Source organism: Prinia subflava, chromosome 3 (assembly GCF_021018805.1).
Source record: "Prinia subflava isolate CZ2003 ecotype Zambia chromosome 3, Cam_Psub_1.2, whole genome shotgun sequence".
Taxonomy (NCBI): domain Eukaryota; kingdom Metazoa; phylum Chordata; class Aves; order Passeriformes; family Cisticolidae; genus Prinia; species Prinia subflava.
In genome coordinates, this window is record NC_086249.1 from 38,860,657 (window position 1) to 38,884,913 (window position 24,257).

General features: G+C 39.5%; 1 long non-coding RNA gene across 3 annotated transcripts in view; it reads right to left on the reverse strand.

Annotated features, from left to right (window-relative positions):
• The window catches only part of LOC134549199 (uncharacterized), a 44,016-nt gene that overhangs the window by 19,500 nt on the left and 259 nt on the right, over positions 1-24,257 (reverse strand). Inside the window, exons 2-4 of one of the 3 annotated variants that reach the window (XR_010080020.1) lie at positions 13,785-13,926; positions 13,101-13,275; positions 10,791-10,857 (exon numbers count right to left, since the gene is read on the reverse strand). This is a non-coding gene — a long non-coding RNA (uncharacterized LOC134549199). Of the gene's footprint in view, positions 1-10,790; positions 10,858-13,100; positions 13,276-13,784; positions 13,927-23,596; positions 23,735-24,257 lie in introns of those variants that run through there. The other 2 variants (XR_010080022.1, XR_010080021.1) reach the window with 2 other exon arrangements.

Below are 24,257 nucleotides of genomic sequence, written 5' to 3' on the forward strand. Positions count from 1 at the left end.
TACTTCCACACTACCTGTACTTTACTTGATCGTTGCAAACAGCATCTGCCAATTCCAGCTGTGCCGATTAAAAAAAAAAGCCAACAAAACATTTTTGCTTCTAAAGGAATAAAATTTAGTTATTTATCCAAGTGTTCTTTAAAGGAGAAAACAAATTAAAAAAACACATTTTAACCACTGTGTTGTCCCTGGGACACCATGAATGGTAACTCCCAGTCAACTAAGTTAAGACATCAGAATCACCTGATAAAAGACTGCATTTTCCTCTTTACTTGTGACTTTACAATAGCTTCCAAAACAGACTCAAGAGAAATGCATTTTGTCTCCCTATCTCTGCCTCCCCCTGTGATAAATGCCAATAACTCACTTTTTGAAATTTATGAAAATTTAATAAAGAATAAAAATTGGTTACAAAAAATTAATACAATAATAAAAGTTAAAAAAAAAATTTTTCAGAGACAGGACAAATAATGAGGCAAATAAGAGCAAAGAAGGTAGCCCGGGACTACGTCCCCCCTCCCTCCCAGACAAAGGCTGTGAAGGAGAAGGGCCCCGTTAGAGAGAAGCCTCTCTATTTTTGAGGACCAACTTTAATGAATATGCATACTTTATCTAAGAAAAGCCCGTTTGCCACGAGCCTTTTGCAAAACCCCTGGCGTCCTGGAGTCTGGCTTAACCAGATAGCTTTGTGGATTCAAGGAGATATGCATGGTCTGGCTTGACCAGGGTGGTTTCGAGGAGATATGTATCTTTCCCTCTGAAACATCCAAGAGGGGTTTTTAGTCTGGCTTGTTGTAATTGTTCTCTCTGTGTAGAAACCTCTGGGTTATCTTCTCTTTGCTCTTGAGCTAAGGACAATACCTTACACACACTTCTTACTTAGATTCAATGTTAAAAACTACATTTACTATATTATTTAAAATGTTAATATTGCATAACTTTTCTACCTAGCATATTACATATAGTAAATATCTGCGTAGAGCCACACACACAATATGCATTTTTCACAATCCCTCCTCTTTCTTTTTATAATAAAATTGGCTCGAGCGGATATTTACTGCTCTCTTGCATCTCTTCTATGTTCATTTTCTTCATAAATCAGTCTAGCTTCCTGGAGGGGGTCTTCTACTCTGTTTTGTTTCCTTAATACTATAATCTTTTGTACCGTTTTTGTTGTATCCATCTTTTAATCCAAGGTTACTAATTGCATACCTTGAACTACACTAGTAATTAATCTGATAAAACAAGGGATCAAACAAGGGGGAAATATTCATAAACTGATCCCCTTCAGGTCTAGGCAAAAAAGAAAAATTCCTGGCTGTATGATTCTTAGAATACAGCTCTCTTTCCACTGAGAGGGAAGTTTTGGATATGCCCTTTTCCCACATATCCAGAACAAACCGTCTGGAGCTTTCCCATAGTCCAATTTTTGCTTATCCATATTCTCCCAAAATTTAGAAATCTCTGGGATGCCAACATAAGGATTTTTTTCTGTATCATTACATTGAAAAAACCTGATTTTATTATTATTTTCACAATTTCCGTTTTTTTCTTTTTTTCTGGGTCCAGTACATGGTAGGTTCTTCTGGGATCCACCATACAGAGGTTCTATTACTAACCTTGTATCTTTTACAAGGGGTTTTTCCTACTTCATGAAGGAACTTTTTTCCTTCACACCAAAGACATTCCTCCCCTATGACTACTGAACTTAAAATCCATCCTCTTGGCCGATTTTCTCCCCCTTATACTTGTTTGGTTCCACTTAAGGAGCTCGATTGGGCCTAAGCTGCTGCCTTTCCATGGCCATTCTTCTAACATCAAAGCCCCTCCACAGACCCAACAATTGGTTACGTTAAGTTCCTTACTTATTCTTTCTCCCAATTCTACAAACAGATTTTTACCCATCCGTGAAATATCTATTTCTTTCTCTAATTGTTGTTCCAATTTCTTATACAAACCGTCAAGTGAAATTGGTACAGGTTTAGGTGGTGGTGTTGGCCTAATTTTTTTTTTTTTTTTTTTTTTTTGTCTATCAATTGTTCTTTTACCAAAACATTTGCTTTACTCTCAGTAATGTGGGTGAAACACATCCATTTCTCCCCTTTTGCATATTCACTTCCCCCTAAATTCTCTGCAATCCAATACTTTTCCAATTGTACATGCAGTTTCCTAATCTGGAAGGGTTATAACAGTGACTGTTGATATGAGTGTGAGAAACAAAGAAGGAGCCTTGGTGTCTTTCCATATACAGTTTTTGGTTACACCTGTAGCATGGCCTGGTCGGCATCCCAAAAGGGAAGAGCCAGAAAATGAGTGACAGAAAAAGGAGAGGTCCAGTATGGCTTATAGTCCCACCTCCCATGCCTATGGGGTTGCAGCCCACAGCAGGTGTATGTGATCTTCTCGGTGGCGATTATAGAGGCCAATCTGGTCTTGCCCTCTCCTCTATTGTCACTTTCTCTTAGCTAATTTCCAGGCAAATCGTTCTTGACACTCCTTAACCGTGGTCTCCCACTTTTCCTCAGCCACCTCTCGTTCAACAGGCACTAATAATTCCCATCCACACAACAAAGTTATTATTTTAGTTGTTTCAAATTCTTCTTGGATAGGGGGCTCAGGTGACACTCTACACTTCATGCAACGAGAGCATCGTTTGTGTGAACTACAGTACCAATTTTTCCCACAGCTCAAACACTTACATTTACACCAACCAGCATGTCCAGTATTTGGGGGAATCAAACAGGGTATTTGGCTTGGCAATGTATGAGGTTGTAATTCACCCTCCTCTTTATATAAATCACAGGCTAAGGCAAAAACACAGGGGTTTTCTGTCCGAAACAATCCCGATCCTCCTGTCTGTGGTGGAAGTATTCCTCCCCAGGGAGGGTACCGGAGGTGTCTCAAAGTTTTCCCAGGTGGTATTTGAAACCACTGGTGCAAACTCGGTCTAGCTTCCCAGTCTGGTGTGATCCTGTGTATGTTTCCTGGATCATGTGGATCTCCCCAGTTCATCACCTCTCATTCCCGTTTTAGGGTTAATTTCGTATCACCCGGTTCCGATGATATTGTCCACTCCTTAGGCTTTTCCACAGGTCCTTTGATTCTGCTGGCATGGATCCACCCTCGTTCCCTGGTCCAGATCGCAGCCTCAGTGCCAGCAATACCTGAAAAGGACCTTCTCATTTTGGAGTTAGAGATATTAATCACAACAGTTTTGATATGGTGCAATTTATAATTCCTTTGAATAATATTTTGGCACAACATAATCGATCTGTGTGTGCACCATATAGCCGACAGAAATGGCAGCATATTAAATTGATCATAGGTTTTAACAAAATCTTGGAATACAAGCTGCACAATGTTAAAATGCGGTTATAAGTATATTATAACTAAGTTCTAAATGATAACAAAAAAAATGGTCCTGTCTTTGTCTGAAAGACAGGTGTCTGCCAGGGAAGGCTGGAGCCACCCTTGGAATGAAGAATTCCAACTCTCTCCCTCTGAATTATTGTAATTTTGAAAATTAGGGAGCTCTCAGGTGAAGATATGGGACTATAATAATAGTTCCTTTCTGGTGTGTATACACAGGTTAACAAACAACACCAACCTTAGCATTAATAATAAACAGAAGCAGAACTCAGGAACACTTCCCCAAGGACACCCTGGGGCTTCTGGGATTTCCCTCTTGGGGACAAAGACATTCATTCGCTTCTGCTAGGGTTTTCTTACAGAGCCAGAGCTGCTGGGCCTGGGGTCCCCAAAGCTTTGAATTAATTGTTGTAACACTTTTTGGCATAAAATGTGTTCTTCTGCCCAAGTCTTTCTTATTAACCATTCTATATCTTGGACTAATTTTTTTTTATTTTTTTTTTTTTTCAAAAGGGTTTTACTTACCACATTAGCAGTAGCCTTGGCAGTGGGAACTGCTTCCACCCAATGAGTTAAATGGTCTGTTATTACTAATATATATTTCCATCGTTGAACTTGAGGAAGTTCTGTAAAATCTACTTGGATACTTTGAAATGGTCTAAGGGCTAATTCCTTACCTTCCAGTGTAGTTCTCTTCATTATCTTTTTATTTTATCTTTTGACAAGTTATACATCTTTCAGTTACCCTTTTTGCTACCCCATAAATCCCAATGCACCCATAGTTCTTTAAGAAATAATCACACAAAGCTTGGGTACCTCAGTGAGTTTTCTGATGCATGTCTTTTAATATTTTTCTAGTAAGTACTTTATTAAGTAATTGCCTTCTATCAAGAAGTTTCCATTTCTTTGATTCATCTGGTTTACCTCCTATCTCTTTCAATTCTTTTTCCTCTGTTTCACTAAATTCTGGAATTTTCAGTTTTCCTTATTTGGTGTTAATATTAACATGACCCTTTTAGCTTCATTCTCTGCTGCACCTTAGCTTCTTGGTCTGCCAAATTATTTCATCTTTTGGAACCACTCCTATTCCTAATTTCACTTGAAATTCTCGTCTTAACAAATTACTCCTTGTTCCTGGGACTAACAAAACATCTCTTATCTAAATTCTGGTATCTCTCTATATCACCGCATCCCTGATGACAGGCAAAACTCTTTTCTTGCTCCCACCACTCTACTGCATCTTTACTTACACCATGCCTTCCTGAAATATCTACCAAACAAATTCTTCTTGCTATTGTACCTTCCACAAATTCCAACTCTTCCTCCTGTCTGCATCTTCCAAAATATTTTCTACACATCTAATTTTATAACATAGACTAAGCAAATAATCCAGTGAACACTAATACTTCCCTTTCTTCACTCCTCCTCCTTCCACATCTATTCATCAGCTGTAGAAGAGACACTTAAAAAGCACTAAACACTGATTTCACATGGCCAAGCTCTCTCTCATCAAGTGAAAAACGCTTGAAAAATGTTAGCACATCAAGCAGCAGCCATTTATTTAAAAAGCACAGCTTCAGACACTGTCTCCTTTCCTCTCAAAGAAACCACAAGTCCTTCCTAAAATATCCCAGAACACGTGTGCACACTGTCTGAGTTTACAGGCTACCGATTTGAGAGAAACTGAAGGCCAGCGCATGAGAAACACTGAAAAAATCTTTAAAACTTCTATGACCCGAGTCACTCGGTCATAAGGAAAAGGGCAGCTGCAGTGGGCGCTGATAAGCGAGCTGGAGGAGGGGCAGGCAGGGAGCAGCGCGTCCCACGCGCGGCTCGGCGCCGCCGCCTCCACCGGGCAGCCCCTCTGCCATGGCCCAGCCGTGCAGAAATGCGGCGGCCGCCCCTCTCCGCCACCGCCACCGGGGACGAGAGCCTCGCTCGTCCTCCTACTCCCGGCAGGAGAAGCGCTCGGCCACCGTCCCTTTCTGCCCACTCCCTTTCTTCCTGAGAAGATCTGCATTGACTGCCGTTTCCAAGGGAACGGCTTCCCCAACAGGAAGTGGGAAGCCCTGGAGGACTGATCACTGACCCCTGGTCCTCCAAGGACGGGGCATGGGCGGGGTCTGCCACCGGAACTCCCGAAGGGGAAGCAATCTCCGGTCTCCTCCATGTGGCCGCGCTCTCCTGCATGGCCCATGCTGGCGGCTGCAGCCGCCTCCGGCAGTCGCCCAGCACCACCGGAGCTGGAATCGCTACTGAGGCAGCTAGGGACCGGACCAACCCGCCACACGCCGACAGCGGAGGAACCGCCGCCGGGAAGGGGGAGCCCGCTGCCCCGCCGCCGCCGCCGCGAACGGGAGGGGGTGAGGGGGTACCCGCCGCCGCCGCTGGGAGGAAGGGTGAAGGAACCAGCCGCCCCCACCCCCCGCTCTGCAAGCGGAGGGGGACTCACCCCCGCGGCTGGGGAGGGGAGGGGGACCTGCCGCCGCTGCTGCAGCTGGGGGGCTTTTCCAGGGTCGGCTAAGCCACCACGCGGTCACCCCCCCACGTGGCTCATGGCGACTGTACTCGCCGATTCCAACAAAAAGTAAGGCAGTGGCGGCAACGCTCAGCGCTGCTAAAACAAACTAACAAACAAATACCGGGAATGAGGTTGAAAAAGCCATTGCGGGAAAATAGCGAGAGGGACCGGGGTGGGGGCCGGGTACCGACTGAGCCGCCGCTGCGAACAGCGATGGGGGGGGAGGGGAGAAACCGGCTGGGCTGCCGCTGCGAACAGCGGACTCTTGCCTGGGATGGAAACTGGGGCAGAAACAAGCGACAAGCCAGAACCTGGGGCAAGCACTGGGACTGAGACAGGCACCAACACCGGAGCCGGCAATGCAACTCCCAAGGGACGATCTTAGGGTGATATCTCTGTCGATGGTTTCTCCCCACTAGACTTCTATCCCTTTTCTTTCAAAATTTTCTCTATTCTACCCATCCCTGTCTCTGTTCACCTTCCCTTTTACCCCCACAAAAACTACTTTTCTCCTTTCTCCCACACTATTTCTTAATACAGTTTACCTTCTCTGAGGAACTATAATAAAGCTTAAAATAAAATAAAAATCTACACTTTCTATACTTTCATTCGTCCACATTCACTCCACTCTATTTTTCACTTAATCTCACACACAACAAAATAATCACAACAACAAGGTACCTTTTACTTTCCACACACTTTTACACTCTTTGAGAGTACCTGGCCAGAAAATGCCCTTCATAAACCCTCAATCTGGCAGTGTTGGAGGTTCTCCCTTCCCAACCCCAGGTGTTCTTGGGTTTATTTCATAGATTCTGCAGAATTTAACATAACCCTGGATGTCTCAGAATTGCTTCCTCCAATCCAGCTGGTTATCAACCCTGGGTGCTCTCAGAATTTTCCTCAACCCAGCTAAATTCTGGGTGTTCTTGGAATATTTCTTCAACCCAGCCGATTATTAAAATAACCTGGGTGTTCTTGGAATAATTTTCCTCAACCCAGCAAAAGCTTTTAGGGTCCCCTTTTCACACACTTCTTCCCGGGGGGTTCTTTCACTCCTTTTTACCATTCACTTTCGTCCCGGTGCTGGCCGCCTCCCTCGCGGGACAACGGAACCGCAGCGTAGGGGACTCCGCTCTCGCTTGGAAGGTCCGGGTGTTACCCCAGCCCGCCTCTCAGGCACACACACTTTCAGCCCCCGTTCCGCGCCAAACGCTGCCACCCCCAATCCCAGCAATTCTTACCACTCCGTTGTCCTTGGGTCTTTATTCTTCGTGCACACTTTGATGTTAGGAGCTGGTTACCGCGGTTTTTAGGGAATTCTTTCCCTTCTCTTTGCCTTATTGCCTCCTTTTGTCCTTGGATCTTACCCCTTTCTGGGGTACTCTGCGAGGACCAGAGCCGAGGCCGCCTAATGCAGGCGGGACGCGTCTCCCTGGTCTCTAATCCTCTCACAGCACTCACAGTGGGGGTATTTTAAACCATCCTCTGCTACCAAATTGTGATAAATGCCAATAACTCACTTTTTGAAATTTATGAAAATTTAATAAAGAATAAAAATTGGTTACAAAAAATTAATACAATAATAAAAGTTAAAAAAAAAATTTTTCAGAGACAGGACAAATAATGAGGCAAATAAGAGCAAAGAAGGTAGCCCGGGACTACGTCCCCCCTCCCTCCCAGACAAAGGCTGTGAAGGAGAAGGGCCCCGTTAGAGAGAAGCCTCTCTATTTTTGAGGACCAACTTTAATGAATATGCATACTTTATCTAAGAAAAGCCCGTTTGCCACGAGCCTTTTGCAAAACCCCTGGCGTCCTGGAGTCTGGCTTAACCAGATAGCTTTGTGGATTCAAGGAGATATGCATGGTCTGGCTTGACCAGGGTGGTTTCGAGGAGATATGTATCTTTCCCTCTGAAACATCCAAGAGGGGTTTTTAGTCTGGCTTGTTGTAATTGTTCTCTCTGTGTAGAAACCTCTGGGTTATCTTCTCTTTGCTCTTGAGCTAAGGACAATACCTTACACACACTTCTTACTTAGATTCAATGTTAAAAACTACATTTACTATATTATTTAAAATGTTAATATTGCATAACTTTTCTACCTAGCATATTACATATAGTAAATATCTGCGTAGAGCCACACACACAATATGCATTTTTCACACCCCTAAAATAAGATCTCTGCTCTCAGGAATCTTTGGATAAAGTGAAATATCTACACTGGTAACTTACTCAAAGGTGAACTGTGTGTACCTCACTAAGAACTGCAGTGACCATAAGCCAGCACATGTACTGATAGGCATATTAGTCATAAAAAATAGTAAAATATTTACTTTTAATAGGATAAATGTTCTCATCTCAGGGATTGATCTGTGTTGAAATGTGAGGTGCTTAAAAGTAGGGGGCTTTTGTTTGCTAGTTGATAAACCTCAGTAAGAAAAAAAAAATTAAAGTAAAGCTCAACACTACAATTCTTCTATAGCATGCTATCATAAATTAATGGGAAGGGCATACTTATATAGAAAATCTTGTTAAACAAACATGGTATCTTTATTTAGAAAAATTATCTCATTGCAAATACTTAAAGCACTTAAGAACCTGCCAGCAAATGTAGTCTATTATATACAGAAATTATCATTCATCAGTACTCTGAAATTCTGTAAAAATCAATCTAAAATACTTTTAACTTACAGAAAGCAACTTGAAGGATGCAATACTTAAATATACTCCTTAAAAATCAGCTTTAGTGTTCTTTTTGATGGCATTCTATAACACACACAATTACCATTCCACAGCATGATAATGAAGTTAATCTTCAAAGCACTACATAGGCTTCATCACTTCTTCTTGGTGAGCATGTCAGAAATGAGATATCCTGTCTTGGAAGCCCCTGAAACTCCCATAGCTGTATTGCAGATACAGCAACAGACTCTCCTCCCTCAAAAATATAACCAACCAATTTAATATGACAACAATGAAAGAGTGGGATTCAAGAGGAGAGCATTTAAGCTGGATGTTCATGACCAGGAAAACAAATTCCTGGGCCTGCCCCCAAAAAAATATCATGATGGTGGGACCCAAAATCAGTGTATCATGTTGGGTGGTATCCAGTCCTGCCACTGCTGTTAAGCCCTAATGTAAGCTACACATCAGCTCCCACATGAGCCCTCTCTTAGACATTCTTGGAACACAAGTCCCAAGAAGAAGTTAAGATACGTCTTTCTGAGCAGGTAGGAAGCTGTGTTCCAAAGAACAGTGGAACAATGATATTCCACAGAACTAATGTATCAGTGGGTTATCCACAGAGAGAGATACGTGCACAGCTTATGTATTGCTCAGATGACCTCTATTTTAAAGTGCTAACAGCACAAACTTACCTACAGAGGTATGAACTGTCTCTTAAAATACATCACTTCTCTAAGATTGAATGTCCTGTGTGCTACACTTTTTTATTTATTTATAAAGAACCTTTAGTAGCTGCTGCTCAGATTTTCTGTAACTTTATAAATTCAAGAGGTACTCGAATTTGCCCCCAATTGTTTAGTATATCCTGTGGGAAGAATTACAGGGATTACTCATTTCTATAGAGGAAAAAACCCCCAAACCTTGTATTCTTCACTGCTTAGGAACATGCAACTTGTTACAACCATGTGATACTCCTTCTACTTACTTACATGAATTAGGAAGCTACTATAAAACCTCTTGTATTTTAATAGGTTTTTTAAATCAATTGCTTGGCAGGAATAGTTGCTCACTGTCTTAAGGCAGATGATCTATTTCAGATGCAGCTGTTTTTCTCACATTCTATATTGCCTATAGAACTGAGCATAGAAAACCCTAAATAGATCTCACTGATGTTAACAGTCCGTTGAAGTTAAATATCTTAAAAGGTAATACATGTATTTCTTTGATTTGTTGTAATCTTTTATCTTAAAATACTCTCAATTTTTATTCTTGATTTTGATCTCAAAATACTGATCCTTTTATATTATCTGTTTTTGAAAGTGGCAAGGAAGTAAGTCTATAGTTGAAACTGGTTAAGTCTTAAAAACAAATACTCAAATCTGTAATGTTTTCTCTTTGAAACACTATGACAGAAGAAGAACTTTTTGTTTTTTAACAAGGAAAACTCACTGCTTTTTTCTAACAATTAAACAACTATTTTCCACTTTTTCCTCCCCATCCCCTCCAAAAAGCAGAGCAAAAGAGGACCCTGGATGATGAACAAGGACAAGCTACCGGAGATAGCCATAACAGCTCCTGCTGCCATTGCACACCATTCCTCTCCAAGTTTCCTGCCTGCAGTACTGAGGCAGCAGTGGTGTAGCCACCACTGTACTTTCCCAGAGCAGAAATAAAGTACAGCAGCACCAGCTGTGGGTGACTTTACGGCTCTCTGTTACTAACTATACTGAGCTGCCACAACACAAACTGAGTTATGCTGTCCTTGGAGAAAGTGGGGACTAGCTGAAACAGGAAACAAACCCAGTTAATTCCATCATCTGAACAGAGCCCCTATCACTTACTCTAATATGGAAGCTGTTAGTTCTGAATTATACATTCAATACCAAAAGACATCTCTGTCTTTGCAAAATGGAAACCACAGTAGTTGGACCAACTACACACAGGTTCATTTTGGAAAATGGGATTAGAACTAGACATTCATGTTCTGTGTCAGTATAGAAGTCCTCTTTAAGAAACAGTACTGCTGAAATGTTAGATAATTACATAAGGCTCAAACTGCAACTAACAAATCCTCTCACAAATATAGACATGTCTATTTTAAATTAAATGTTAAGTGGGAAATATTTATAGTTTAAGTTGCGCACTTTGCTACTTAATTATCATAATTTTAAAAAGAAGACACCTTTAATTTCCTCCTCCAAAGAAGTTATTTACCTGATCTGTAGCTTGGGAGTCCCCAGTAGTCAGTTCTGAGATTCCCATCCCACTGAATGTCAAGGACCTAGCATTTGAAGGATGAGATTTCAGCATCAGTTATTGACAACTTAACTTTGCCTCACCAAAGATAAACCAACCTTCATTCCCACTCAGGTCAGCTCATTGATTTCACAGAAAACACATTTAGAAAGCAGAGCTGAATGCTTGCAGAAATTCCACCCATGAGATAAAAAGGGGAAAGAAAACCCAGCCAGCAAAAAGGAGCTGATATAAAATGTTTGAGACGTCTTGATGCATGATGAATCAAGTATTATCGTATATTTGTGTGCAAAGTAACAAGCAACTGAAATTACTCTTAACTGCTTGCTGAAATGATATAATCTCAAATACCTTACCTTCTTCAGATACAGGACTCTGTTCTTTGACAAAAACCTAATTTTATCCTTGTACCAGAGGTTGCATTAGAAAAATAACAGTTCTGCTGAAAGAGTCTGGAAAAACAAAAGTCCACTTGCTGCTCTCAATATGCATATTATAGACACCATAAGCATTATTATAAATAATACTGAACTTGGTTTCTGTTTTACTCTTGTACTACTTTGAGTTCAATGGAACTGTGTTCCATTAAAATTTGATTTCATGTGCAGCCAGAATAGATTCTCACCAAGAGGACCTATTAAACTTAAATAAATATTCTTAAGTAGTTCTTTAACTGCCTTAAAAATAAATTTGGATACACCAAAGCCCTCAGTTTTTATAATTTTGTATCATTAAAAAAAATAAATTTAAGATTTTATCTGGTGACCACTATATATAGTATTCATTCTGCAAAACAGGACCAGAAAATACAAACACTGTCTCCAGAATTAATTCTGTTTTGTGATGATTTTATTGACACACATTTCAATTTTCAGAACTACACTGACACAACAGCCTCCTTTTCATTACTGTTGTTCCTGTTTGGAGTACACTAACAGTTCAAAAAGTTTTTTTAACTGGTTTCTGACTTCTAATTACCCATCACATTTATTAAGCATTTACTTAAAACAGTATCTTCATGTTTCCTACAAGTATGAGAGGACTAAACTAAAAGCTTACACCTAAAAAAAAAAGTAATGCTCCTTCTAGGTCACTGAAGTTCTCAGCATCAGTACTCTACCAGGAAGGCACTGATAGGAAGTCAAATGTGCATGAAAACACGCAGAACAGGAACCTCTGTTTCCAGACCCAAAAGATACCACAGTAATATATTTGAGAAATTTGACATCCATTTAATTCTGCAGGATTTTCAGCAAGACAAATGATATTGTTAAGGTTTCTCAGATCATATATGCATCTAGAAAGATGCAAGCGATCCTGTAATTTAACTAATAATTTGTCTAACAAAGTAGAAAAATATTACTAAAAGAGTCTTGATTTGTGTACCACTGAAAAGGCTGAAAAACTGTACTCTACCTGATAGGAAGCATTTGGCTGTTGGGTTTTTTCCCAAACTATCATTTATTTGGCTGCTGGTTGGAACACCAAACCCATTGCCAGTTAAGAGAACCCCTGCAGTTTGCAATGAGAACACAATAAATTCAAGTGCCTGTTTAAATATTCACAATTATCTTATTAATTTGCTGCTAATAGTTCTTATTGAATGCACATTGCACGCAGCTCCCATACAGCATATGACTAGAAACTTGTGCTGTTGAGTCATTATTAAGTTATAAAAATACTTGGATGTTTCAATAACAAAACAAAACAAAACACTCTGTACAGAAACCATTAGTCTAAAAATTAAATCCTGGTCAGCTGTTACAATGCCAAGATTTAAGGACATATTTTAGAAAAAATAAAATTAAAATAAATTTTTAAAAATTCTAAAGCTGATTTTTTTAAGTAGAAATTTTCCAAGTTGTGAAAACCTAACTGTGACTTCCTTCTTACTGCCTCTGAATGACTTGAGACTTAATAACTAACATTTTGATGCAAAACAATGACTTAGGCTTAGCAAAATATTGAATTTATATAATAAACACATACAAACAGTCTGAAAAAGAATGCAAGAGGAAATCGTGCCATTAAGATCACAACCTCCATTGACAGCTACTCCAGAGATAAATGGTGCTAGAATTATTTTCCAGACTATTTCTCTCCACTCATATCAAAAGTATGTGTGCTCCTACACATGCCTTTTAATTTCAACATACTTCATGTGTCAAATAACCAACACAAAGGGTCTGACAGGACACAGCATATATGCTAATGTAAATGAAATGCCAGCATACCAAACCCAAGTAAGCAGAATTTAAGAAAACTCACCCGGACTTGAAAAAGCACCCTTGAGCTGCATCAGTGCTAATCCCCAAATGAAGACTCTTCCTTGCAAATAAGTGAGCTTTCTTCAGATCATTATTCTGTGGCACAGGCTCCTCCAAATGGCAGAATGAATGTATTGCCATTATTGAAAATTTACAGATCATCTAAAGTAATTCAACTGAAAGAAAGAAATAAAGCAATTTCCTTTTGTGTAAAGGTACTGAAAATACTTTACTTAGTTTTCAAGAACTCAATAGCATTTAAAACACGTAAAGGAGATATATATGGAGTGATTGATAAAGTATAAATGAATTCATTAAACCAAATGGACAGTTCATCTAAGCAGAGATGGCCAGATAACAAACTTCCATGCTACTTCAGAGCACCATTTCAATACATTTTAGGGATGTTTCTTATACATTATATATTTCTTCTCTTCAAAGAAGCTTTCACCTGGGTATCTATAATGATACATGTATTTTTGCAGAATATTTGTTGTAATATAGAATTATCTTCAAGTAGTTCAAGTTACTCCTTCTAACAGGAATTATTTTGTAGCTATAAACACCAAATGTCATCTACCACCATCATGCTAATATAGACAGCTTTAAAAGAACTGCCTTCAAGTTTCTCACAACTTTCTCTGATTTTACAGAATGTATGCAGTATTTTCCTTGGGATGCTTACTCGAGGGCAAGATGAGTCACAGATTCCAGAGGCATAATCTGATGAGCATCTATTCTGGTAAAATGCCAGTTCAAAGAGAGGACCCAGCTGCTGCTTGTTCTGATCCTTTGGTCATGATCCCATCTCTTGGTGGAGCCACCCACTAGACCAGAGTGAGGAATTAGTTTGGGTTAGAAACTGCTGCTTGCTATAGACACATCTCGAAGTCAGGATCAATTTTCTGATTCAAGTCACTGCATGATCACTGATAGTCATAGCACAGATCACTGAGCTAATACAACAGGAGCGACAGTGAGGGAACAAGCCCACACAGCTAATTGCAGCTACAAATGTCAGCACTTAGGAAACTGCTGATGTCACCTGTGTGTAAATTTCAAGGTAAATCACAGGTCTGCCACTGAAAGCAGCACAGTGTACTACTGGATCGCTTTAACTTTCAGTTCTACCTCTGCATCACTGCTCATCCTCCCCACAATGGCATAAAAAACGATGACTCGTAGAGCCTCACCAAAACTGCCTGGGTAATTTCCTGCCAAAGGCCAGACACGGCAAGTTGAAGGTGGGATGAACTAAACAGGATGGTCTGCAAAGAGCTCTGCTCTTTGTGTTCAGTTTAAAAGTACACTATGTCCAGCACTTGACAGCTTCCGGTCTTCTGGCACAGCATCTCATCCTAACGAGATGCATTCTTCTTAGCAGATCAGCCACTTCATCCTTTAGAACCACTGAATGAATGAATGCCATCAAGTCCTTGTGACTCAGGAGTCTTTAGCACTTTATTCTGGCATTCAGTCTTTTGCTTCTCTAATCCCATAATCAGATAACATCCAGTCAACATTATTTGAAAAGAATAAAATGCCCACAACATCCTTCTGGTGAAGAGCAGCACAAAGAAATAACTCCACTCCTTCCCAGGACTTCTTATTCCTTTTAATTGCTTTCTATACTCCCTAAAAGCCTGAGAGACCTGCCAGGTCCTTAACACATTACTTACACATACTCCTTGTATGCTTAAATAAAAGCATACAACCAAGTGTTTTCCTGAAATACACTGCTACCAGTAAGACATGACAACAACTATAGCCTGTTACTGAGATTAATTCAAATATTGGGAAGCTTAAAATGTTACATAAAAACATTTCTAATTGCATGCAAGTGAAAGTGATTGGCCTTTTACAGGCAGCAGTTTTGAGATTCCCTCTATTATCACCAACTTCTTGCTTAAAATTATGTAATTAACAACACTAAATGAGAACAGTTCTAGAAGTATCAATGGGTACAGATGTTATCAGACACAAGAAGAAAATCCACATGATTCCCTGCACATGAGAAGGATTATTGTTTATTAAACTCAACCGGCTGTGTCTCTACATCTACATATCCAGATTCTATATAGAATATTCTAAGAGTGGGAGGGTTTGTTGGGCTGGTAGTGGTTTGGGATTTTTTTTAAATATAAGAATGCCCTCTCACATTCTGGATCCTTGTTTTGGAAAGTTTTTAGGGCCTCAAGACTTTCTTAGGCTGCTAACCTGCATTGATGCTTTTGTTACATAGTCTCAGTACTAGTGGTACCCGAATTAGGCAGAGTAAGCTTAAATCCACTCACACACCTAAACTGCACATAAAACATCAAATTTTCAGGCACTCTATTCTGGACTAATTCTAGAACAAGTCAACTATGTATGGTAGTATGCTAGGAAGAAATTCCTATACAAGGAATTTAATCGGACATAAAACTGTATACAAAGAATTTGAAGCAACACACGAAAAAGGCATGGGTGTATTCCTCTTACTGTTTTAAATCTTAAACTTGGGTCAAATCTGCAATTCCATGCTACAACATGATGCAATTAGGCAAAATAACAGCAGTAACTTACTAGAGTTTAGCTTATCCAAGTAATGGATTTTCTTCTAAGGAAGTATCTATTTGCATAATACAAGTGTGATAATCAAAAATCATTCTAGTCAGAATAGGCCTCAGAGGTCATCTAGTTCAATCTCTGCTCAAAGCAGCATTAATATGTGAATACTCATTAATGATACAAGTTGTACTCTTAACCTTTCAGACCACTAATCGCATGTAATCCTTAATCAAATGCACTCAACTGCCTTTGATAGGATTACTTATCTGCAGAAGAGTTTGTGGGACCAGTCACCTGCCACACATTACTGCTAAGCATGGAACATTATAGCACTTCCAGCTGTTCTCAGAACCAGTACCACACTTGCATTTCACTTTAAATGTCTTCTAATCAGGTACTGTTACGAGAGCGGGGGTCCAAGGGTACCTGCTGTACAGGGGCAGATTTTGATAGATGACAAAAGGATGCAGTGAAGTAGGGGACTTGCACCCCTAAGCAAGGTAGAAACACAGGGCTGGATCCTGGTTTCAGGTGGTTCACAGGCTGATGAACTTGGAATAGAAGTCTTGCTCTGAGAGATACCTATAATACCTATAAACCTAAAAAATACCTATAAAGAGAAATCAGTACCACTGGCCCCAACAGTCCTTTGGATATCGATGTCAGTGACCAAACTGCAGCAGAGCAAGTTCCAGGGTTATCCAATGACACAAGCTGAATTACAAAATAAATTTGCTTTGTATTAGTTCAGTAATATCCTCTGTTCTGAAGCAAGAAATACAGAGACAGTTAATCTGTGCTGTGTGACAATACGTGAACTCTGCCAAACAAACTAAATAAAGAAAAGTTCATCTTCTCAATAATGTTTTCATTTGAACATTAAACACCTGCTATTTTAGTTCCTTTATTGTAAGGAACTTCAAATATTAATACTGTGGACAATACTGTAAACAATATAGGCACTATTTAAGTGGTAACAACAGCAACAAGAAATAAATAGCAGAATATGTAGGAAAAAAAAGTACTTTAGCAGCTTTGTTAACCTTGGTCTTAGGACCATTCAAAAGGCATCTTAAAACACTGTGTTCTGGGGTATTTTTAAATACACTGAAAACCTTTTGAATTCCACACTTCCAGACATTATTTACATGCCTTCCCCAAGCACTCATTAGTAGCCACTGCTGTTTGCTAGGTTACATAGAGGGTCTGTCCCTATTTGACCTCTTTCACTTAAACTACAGGATACTCCAAGAATTTTCTCTTACATATCCACAAAAAAGTTGAATTTCCCACCAGTGTTTAAGTGGCAGAAGTTAGGTCCCAGGACCGTCCACCCACATCAGTCACAAAGTCATGAAAGAAAGGGACATGGTTCAAAGATGCAGGCATGAAGCAGCAAGAGACAATAATCAAGCCACCAATTCTAAAGCCAAAAACGAGAAGTCAGTCAGATTCTCAAACTGACAGAGCATCTTCACCAGCAAATTTCTACCTTAGGTATCTTTATTTTATACTTATGTTAAGAAATGTCAATATTTTTTCTGATTAATAAAAGTGAGTAATTGATTCTACTAAATATTTAAGTTTCCTTTTAACAATAAACTATATTGCTTTTGTGTTTTGGAAAGAAAAAAAATTACTTCAGAATAGTTGCTTGCAACAAAACTAACTGCATTTCCATGTTTGCAATCTTTTATAGGACTGCAGAGTTTGGTATCCTAGTTGAGAAAGGAAGGTCAATACCTGACTACCAAGCAACAAGGCCCTGTCCTGGCACCCTGTCTGAGGGAAGAGAGAACAAATTGCAAGGAGAGGCTCTGTGCTATGTTGCCAACACAGGTATGCCCACACCTTGCTAGGTGCTGCTGCCATGTAAAAGGCATGATTGGTTTTGAGCTTTGGCTAAGGTGCAAAATTATTTTACTGAAAACTTTAACTAGGAAAAAAGCAACCAAAAAAAAAAAAAAAAAAAGCACTATCGGTATGAAAAGGACAATTACAGCCATTCCCTTCTGTTCTAAAGGCAAAGGTAGAAATGATGCTTTATATAGAACAAGTACTGAACACTACCATAGCTTTGGAACATATCTCTAATTTTCAAGTACAAAGAAAAGTTGAGAGATTGATAGGGAAGAGGACATACAATTAGATGCACTTAACAGGCCAATGGGTTGCAACACTTGAGAATGAGAGGAGTGCTAAATTTACATCAGCAAACCAGAACTCAGCAATATTTTGTTTCAGCTAGATGTTGAACTATTGCTATTTTAGGCTAGAGGAAAAACAGGTAATCAATTTTAGTCACCACCATGATCCCACTCATCCACTCCCCACACCCTGCCAACAGAAGGTCCAAGAACTACAGAAAAAACTTCTAAGTACAGTTTAGAGATTTTAAAAAATAATTTATTTAGAAAAGGGTAGTGGTCTCCAGACCCAAAATATCTCATTTTTGAGGATGAAGAACTACATTCATTCCTATAGCAACTGGCATGACAACAAAGTCATGATGTGGTGATTTAGCACCACAAGCAAATTAAAACTGTCATATAAAAACATCTATGTCCTACACCTTAATAAAGACAAATCATTTACTTTCATTAGCCCTACCAAAGGAATGACTTGATATACAAATAAATTTTTCAGACATCAAAAAAAAAAAAACAAAAAAAAAAAAAAAAAAAAAAAAAAAAAAAAAAAAAAAAAACACACAACAAAACAAACACCCAGAAATACCACAGGATAATTCAGAGACAGGAAAGATTTTGTAAGGCCTTTAAGCTCACACAGAATTAGTCCTACCAACTTTAACAAAATCTTTAGGTTCATGCAATTCTGAAAAATCAGGGAAGTATGCAATTTGCTGGCAATTTCAGAAAGATGAGACAGGACAGGCATTTTAAACTCTTCAGAATAAGTATCAGTCTTTGCATTTACACAGCACTTACTCGAAAGAGACACCAGAAGCTGGAGCCTCAGTTCACACCTAGTGTACAGGGGCTGTAACAATACCAGCATCCTTACACAGGATGTTTAACCAAATGGGATTGCAGAAAGCAAAATCATCCAAGACTAAATAAGGAAAGAATCACAAGATAATGGTGATAAAATGTAGCTCAAGTGCTTCAAATACCAGAGGGGAAAGTCTCTAATGGACAGGTAATGCTACATCAGTGTTAGTTTAAATAGGTAAGGAAGAATGGATAATCTGTCACTCTTAAACTTCATAAAATGGATCATTGCTCTTTTTTCCTTTGTCAGTACCAATTGACATCTTACAAACTTAGAATCAGTGTGCTTGAAAAGACTCCTTCCTTCTGAAAGTACCGGAATATGTGAAAAATATCTTGAAGAACATTATAGAGTATAAAAAGAACTGGCCAATTTCATGGACAGCGAGTGTGTTACTTAATATTCTTTGCACTTCTATCATAGGAACCAGATTCTGCCGGCAAGATATTTAGAATTCTTTTTTGTCCCCCCAAGATTCACAAGGGTTCAACTTTAACTAATATGTTTTATTACCACTTCTTTTTTCAAGAAAACAAAACAGCCTTTAAAGTTACTATGAAGACAGAATGAACTAAGATTCTTTTCAGAACTGTCATTATATCAATTATTGTTTACTTGCATAGATATTAATAATTGATTTGGTACTAATTTCCCTTTTATAAATACACACAAAAGAGTGACAGCACCTTTCACACCATGGTAGTTTCCCTAAATTCCTGTACAACACTGTCTTTAGTGGCTATTGCTAAAAATCACTATTCTCAAAACTAATGAAACCTTACTGATAATACATCTTGGAATTCTGCTACAAGTCAATCAGTTAAACCTAAAACCACCTTAGAAATTCCAGACTTTCATACAAAGGAAGAGAAAACCAGTATAAAGGCCAAACAAAAAGGAGAGTCAAATATAACCTACCTTAAAAGAGCAATTAACATATGAAACCAGAAACCAGCATATCACATCTGGGCAAGTATTAACTATTTGTTCATTTAATTTCAAAGTACTTGGCTTGCTGTAATCCTCCTTACATTGTAAGCCTTTTAACCAATGCAACTCCAAACTTCGACATCAGTTTTTCAAGTCCTTAACATCAAGCTAGCCAGTATCTTTGCCCCTAGAGAGACATGAATTTTGTTTGACTGTTATTATACTACCTCATGGCTGTGTCCCACCCAAAGCCTTGCATCAACATTAAGCTGTATTTTCTATTTTTGCTAACTTTCACAAGAGTAGCAATGCAACACCACAATGCCACAGAAAGATAACCTAACTACTGGGAGATTCCTAAGGACACAAATGCACAACACAACCACCATGATCTTATCAGACACCATCCAGCTTTCCACACGTTTCAGAAACATTTCATCATTGATATTTTCACACTAGAAATATTCCAGAAAATAAATAATTTCTGAAAACACAAGAGATACTAAGTCAACTCTTGGCTATTGTTCCCTACTAGAATGGGGTCAGAACCTACAGGCTGTAGGAAATGCAGGTAAAATAACTGAGAATAGTATGAAAATTAAGAAAGTGTTTTGAAAGCCAGCTGTGATTTCCAAATGGAAGATTTTGCAGTGATTTCTGAGAGCATTGCATCAGGTGTCAAGTGTTCAGCTTCTCTCTTTCTACATAGCAGAAAACACACTCCTGTTAAGGATGACAAAGTAAGAGGCACTCTTATAAGATCCAAGAAGAAAAAAGAAGTCTACCTTTACCTCAGAGTAATATATAGATTTCTCCTGTTCTGTCAAGGCTACAGGCACCGTAGTAGGGAAAAAATGCAGCACTTCTTTTTTTTCCTGTACTATTGAAAATGAGTCACAAAATATAAGAGGTTTTTACTCCAGAAAAATAAAGGGTCTAAACAGGCAGCAGCTGACAAAAAAAAACCCCAACAAAACTAGCCTCTTATTTTAGCTTCTGATTGTAGAATCTCTGTCTTAGAAAAGATCTCCCTCCATTTGGTTAAAATACTGCAATGCAATAGCCAAAGGACACTACATCTACATATCAAAATCAGTCATGTTACTAATTTGTTGACTTAAAAATAGCTGAGGAATGCAAGAAAATTTACAATCACAGTCACCTTGACTTCATATAAAAAAAAATCTAAGATAATGGCTTTTTTGTGGTCTGTACATGAAAAAAAAAGTAATTAATATATTTAAGCATTAAACAGATAAAAAGAGGTACATATGTAATTAGTTACTTTATTATTCTTACATTAAAACTTAAACTTGCAAAGTGCCATTTTGAAAATACTAGGTCAGGTTTTGGAAAAACAAGGAAAGTCAAGAAAAGCAAAATCCAAGGAACAAAATCTTCAGAGCAAAAATTTTCAGCTGGTACTTCCTACTCCATTCTCAGTTTCTTGGGGACCATCATGCAGCAACAACATGGTTAGAACTGAGCAGCCAGCGGGTGTGTAACTTGCATGTGAAAATATTTTTAGAAGACACACATGAATAGCATATGCTCTCAGCCTGAGTACAATTTTCTAAATATATGCCCTGAATATTGTTTCCCCGACATCCTTAACTATGTTCCAGATAATGGTTTCTTGTACAGATTTGTTACTCTTTGAAAGCACCAAATATATATATATCAAGCCTAAAACAACACTCATTTCAAGAGTTCATCTTTGGGGGGAAACTCTGAGTCTTCACTGTGTCCGTGTAATCACAAAGTTGGCAAATTATGAACAGAGTGCAACAAAAGGATGATTCCCTGATTCAGTAAGTTAAATCACTTGCCTGAACCGAAGGAACTTCAAAAATTGTATCCTAAAACCTCTTAATTCTTTCTATGTTACAAAAAAAGTTTCAAAAGGAAGATTAAAAAAAATAAAACAAGGAATAAGCCACGTGCTCATGCACTGTTAGTTAAATCAAAACCAAATCTAGTCAAATCAACACAACATGCAAGACAAAACTCCATTTGAGCAACCAAAGTCATTACCAGGCTACATCTGGAACACTCAAATCAATTCCTAGTGACTGTGGAGCCGGCATCATGTAGTTATTATTACTATAGAACTGTTTCATTCAGGAAAAATGAAGTTCTATGGTACAATGAGATGAAAAACCTCAGTTTCTTTTCTTTGCCAACACAAAAATTTTATCCCTCAAGCATATGGAAAATCTCTGGTTCTGGATTCTGTCTTTGGCACAAGCTTTCCTTTAATCAACTTGAATGTCAGGGAGGAAAAAAGAAAGGACACCAGTAAATCCTACTGTGGTATTTAGGAGTATAAAAAAAATACCTGAAATCATAGAATACTTTGGCTTGGAAGGGACCTTTAAAGCTCATCTAATCCAACCTCATGCAATGAGCACGGACATCTACAAGACCAGGTTGCTCAGAGCCCAAAATGACCTTGAATGTTTCCATGGATGAGGCATATACTACCTCTCTGGCAACCTGACAGTTTTTCACCACCCTCATTGTAAAGTACTTCCTCCTAGACCCTGCTAAAATATCTGTCCCCAAATATAAGTTAATTCACAAAAAAAGTTGGGGCTGGGAGGGAGGGAGAGAGGAGGGGGAAGAGACAAAGCAGAGAATAGAAGCATTAGGTAGCTTAAAAAATTTTAACAATATTGAGTCATGAATTCTAACTTACCAGAGAACTAGGATCTAGTACTAGAGCTTTTTTCAAAATCAGCCTATGCTAACAAGCAGGAAAAATCATCTATTTAATCCTTCTGATGCCTTGAGAGGCTACCTAGAACAGAGGCTAGACAGTGTTAAAGGAATAGAGTAGGTATTTATTAGAAAGGCCTTCAAAGGATTCACCTTGGGCAGTACAAGAGCCTGGCCGAGGCTATACCAAGATGGATGACAGGTCACACGTTTTCACACTTTTGTAAGTTTTGATCCATTTACATTTTTGGGTTAATTGTCCAATTACAGCTTCAGGTTTTAAAGTCCCATCCTCCCAGTTTACTTTCCTCAACTCGCTGTTGTTTATACTTTTTGGGCCTGGAGCTGCAACGGTGTCCTTGGTTCTCAGGCTGGAAAAGGATTCTTTTGTCCGACTAAACTGTGAGGAGAACTTGCTAACACTTCCTATGAAGTTCACAGTTATATACGAAAGCAGTACAGAATCTGGAAAATATGAAAGCTAAAACTTAAGGCATCACTTCCAGAGCACAAACACACACAAGTAAACACCTTTACCACACCACATTATCTCTTAGGCTGTACACGCTTGAAACAAAAGTTTGTGGAAGGCCAAAACAAAACAGCAGACTCTAGTCACCCCTGGGAAAAGGTACAACTTACAATGCAATGAGAAGATAAAAATTTGTTATAGAAATTAATAAATACAACTTATATTGGCTTTCATCCTAAGGAACAGAACTTATATTAATTTTTGTACATCCACTGTATTTTAACCATAAGTATTACTAGGGCTAAAACCACAATACTCTGAGAGTCCCAAAATGCCAGGAGAAAAATCACTGCGTATGTAGAACTACGTAAGGAAACTACTACACGATATGACTAGGTAGGTTGCATTACTTGACCAGTTTTAGCAGTTAAACAGAGCCACTGGAAAAGGGATTAAATACATATCAAATGCACTGCGTGCATGTAGGAACACCCATCTCAATGACCGTAGGAGCAACTGAGATCCTTCTCCTACTCAACATACCCAAGAGTGCTTTACACTCCTGATGAACGTACACAGAAAAAACATTCTCCACAATCAAAGCACTAATGAAGCAAAACCCAATATAAATCTAAAAATAAGTACTCGTGACATAAATCTTCGCAAATTTCATTGCAGTATTTCTCCACTCAGGCAGAAAACTTCCGCCAATAGAGCAACATACTCTCAAACATTAATTGAACCTTCACAACATTGCTGCACAAATTAAAGGAATAACTACAGCAAAAAATTAGATTATGGATGTTACGACGGACCCGCTACAGTAGCACATCATTTCACAATGCAAATCATCCGGTGCTAAGCGCTTTTTGAAAACGCGACCAGGAGCAGCGTGTCAGGACAGCAGAGGCAGCATAGGAGAGAAGGGATTTTCTGGGCTATCACTGGAACCTTCTCCTGACTCACTCGCTCCCGCAGCCCCGGGGAGCAGGAGGCTGGGGCCGCACTGACAGCTTTCCTGACGCAAGAGAAGCGAGCACTGACCTAAATGCCGCAGCTGCTGAGCTCCTTGCGGCTCAGCTCGAGGAAAAGGGGCCGGCACGGATCCAAGTGCCAGCCACCAACACCCGAGCTACTGCAGCCCGAGCCTGCTGGTGCACAGACGCTCGCCGAGACCCCCACGTCACCTCGACCTCTTGAGCCTGAAACCTCCAAAAACGACCGCGAGGCGAGCTCTAGGCTGAGATTTAGAGCAGAGATTTTCAACACGGAGCTGCGCATCCCCGCAGCGCTTCGGCGGCAGCAGCAGAACTGGCCGCCCCAGGGCCTCGGGCAGAGAGTCACACGGGAGGCGCCGAGCCTCGGACAAGGTTAAACCCCACCCTGGGCGCGACTTTGGGCAGGTATTCAATGGCCCGCAGGTTAATCATCAACTCTCTGCCCCGGGCACCGCGCCGAGCGCCGGCGCGGCCCCTC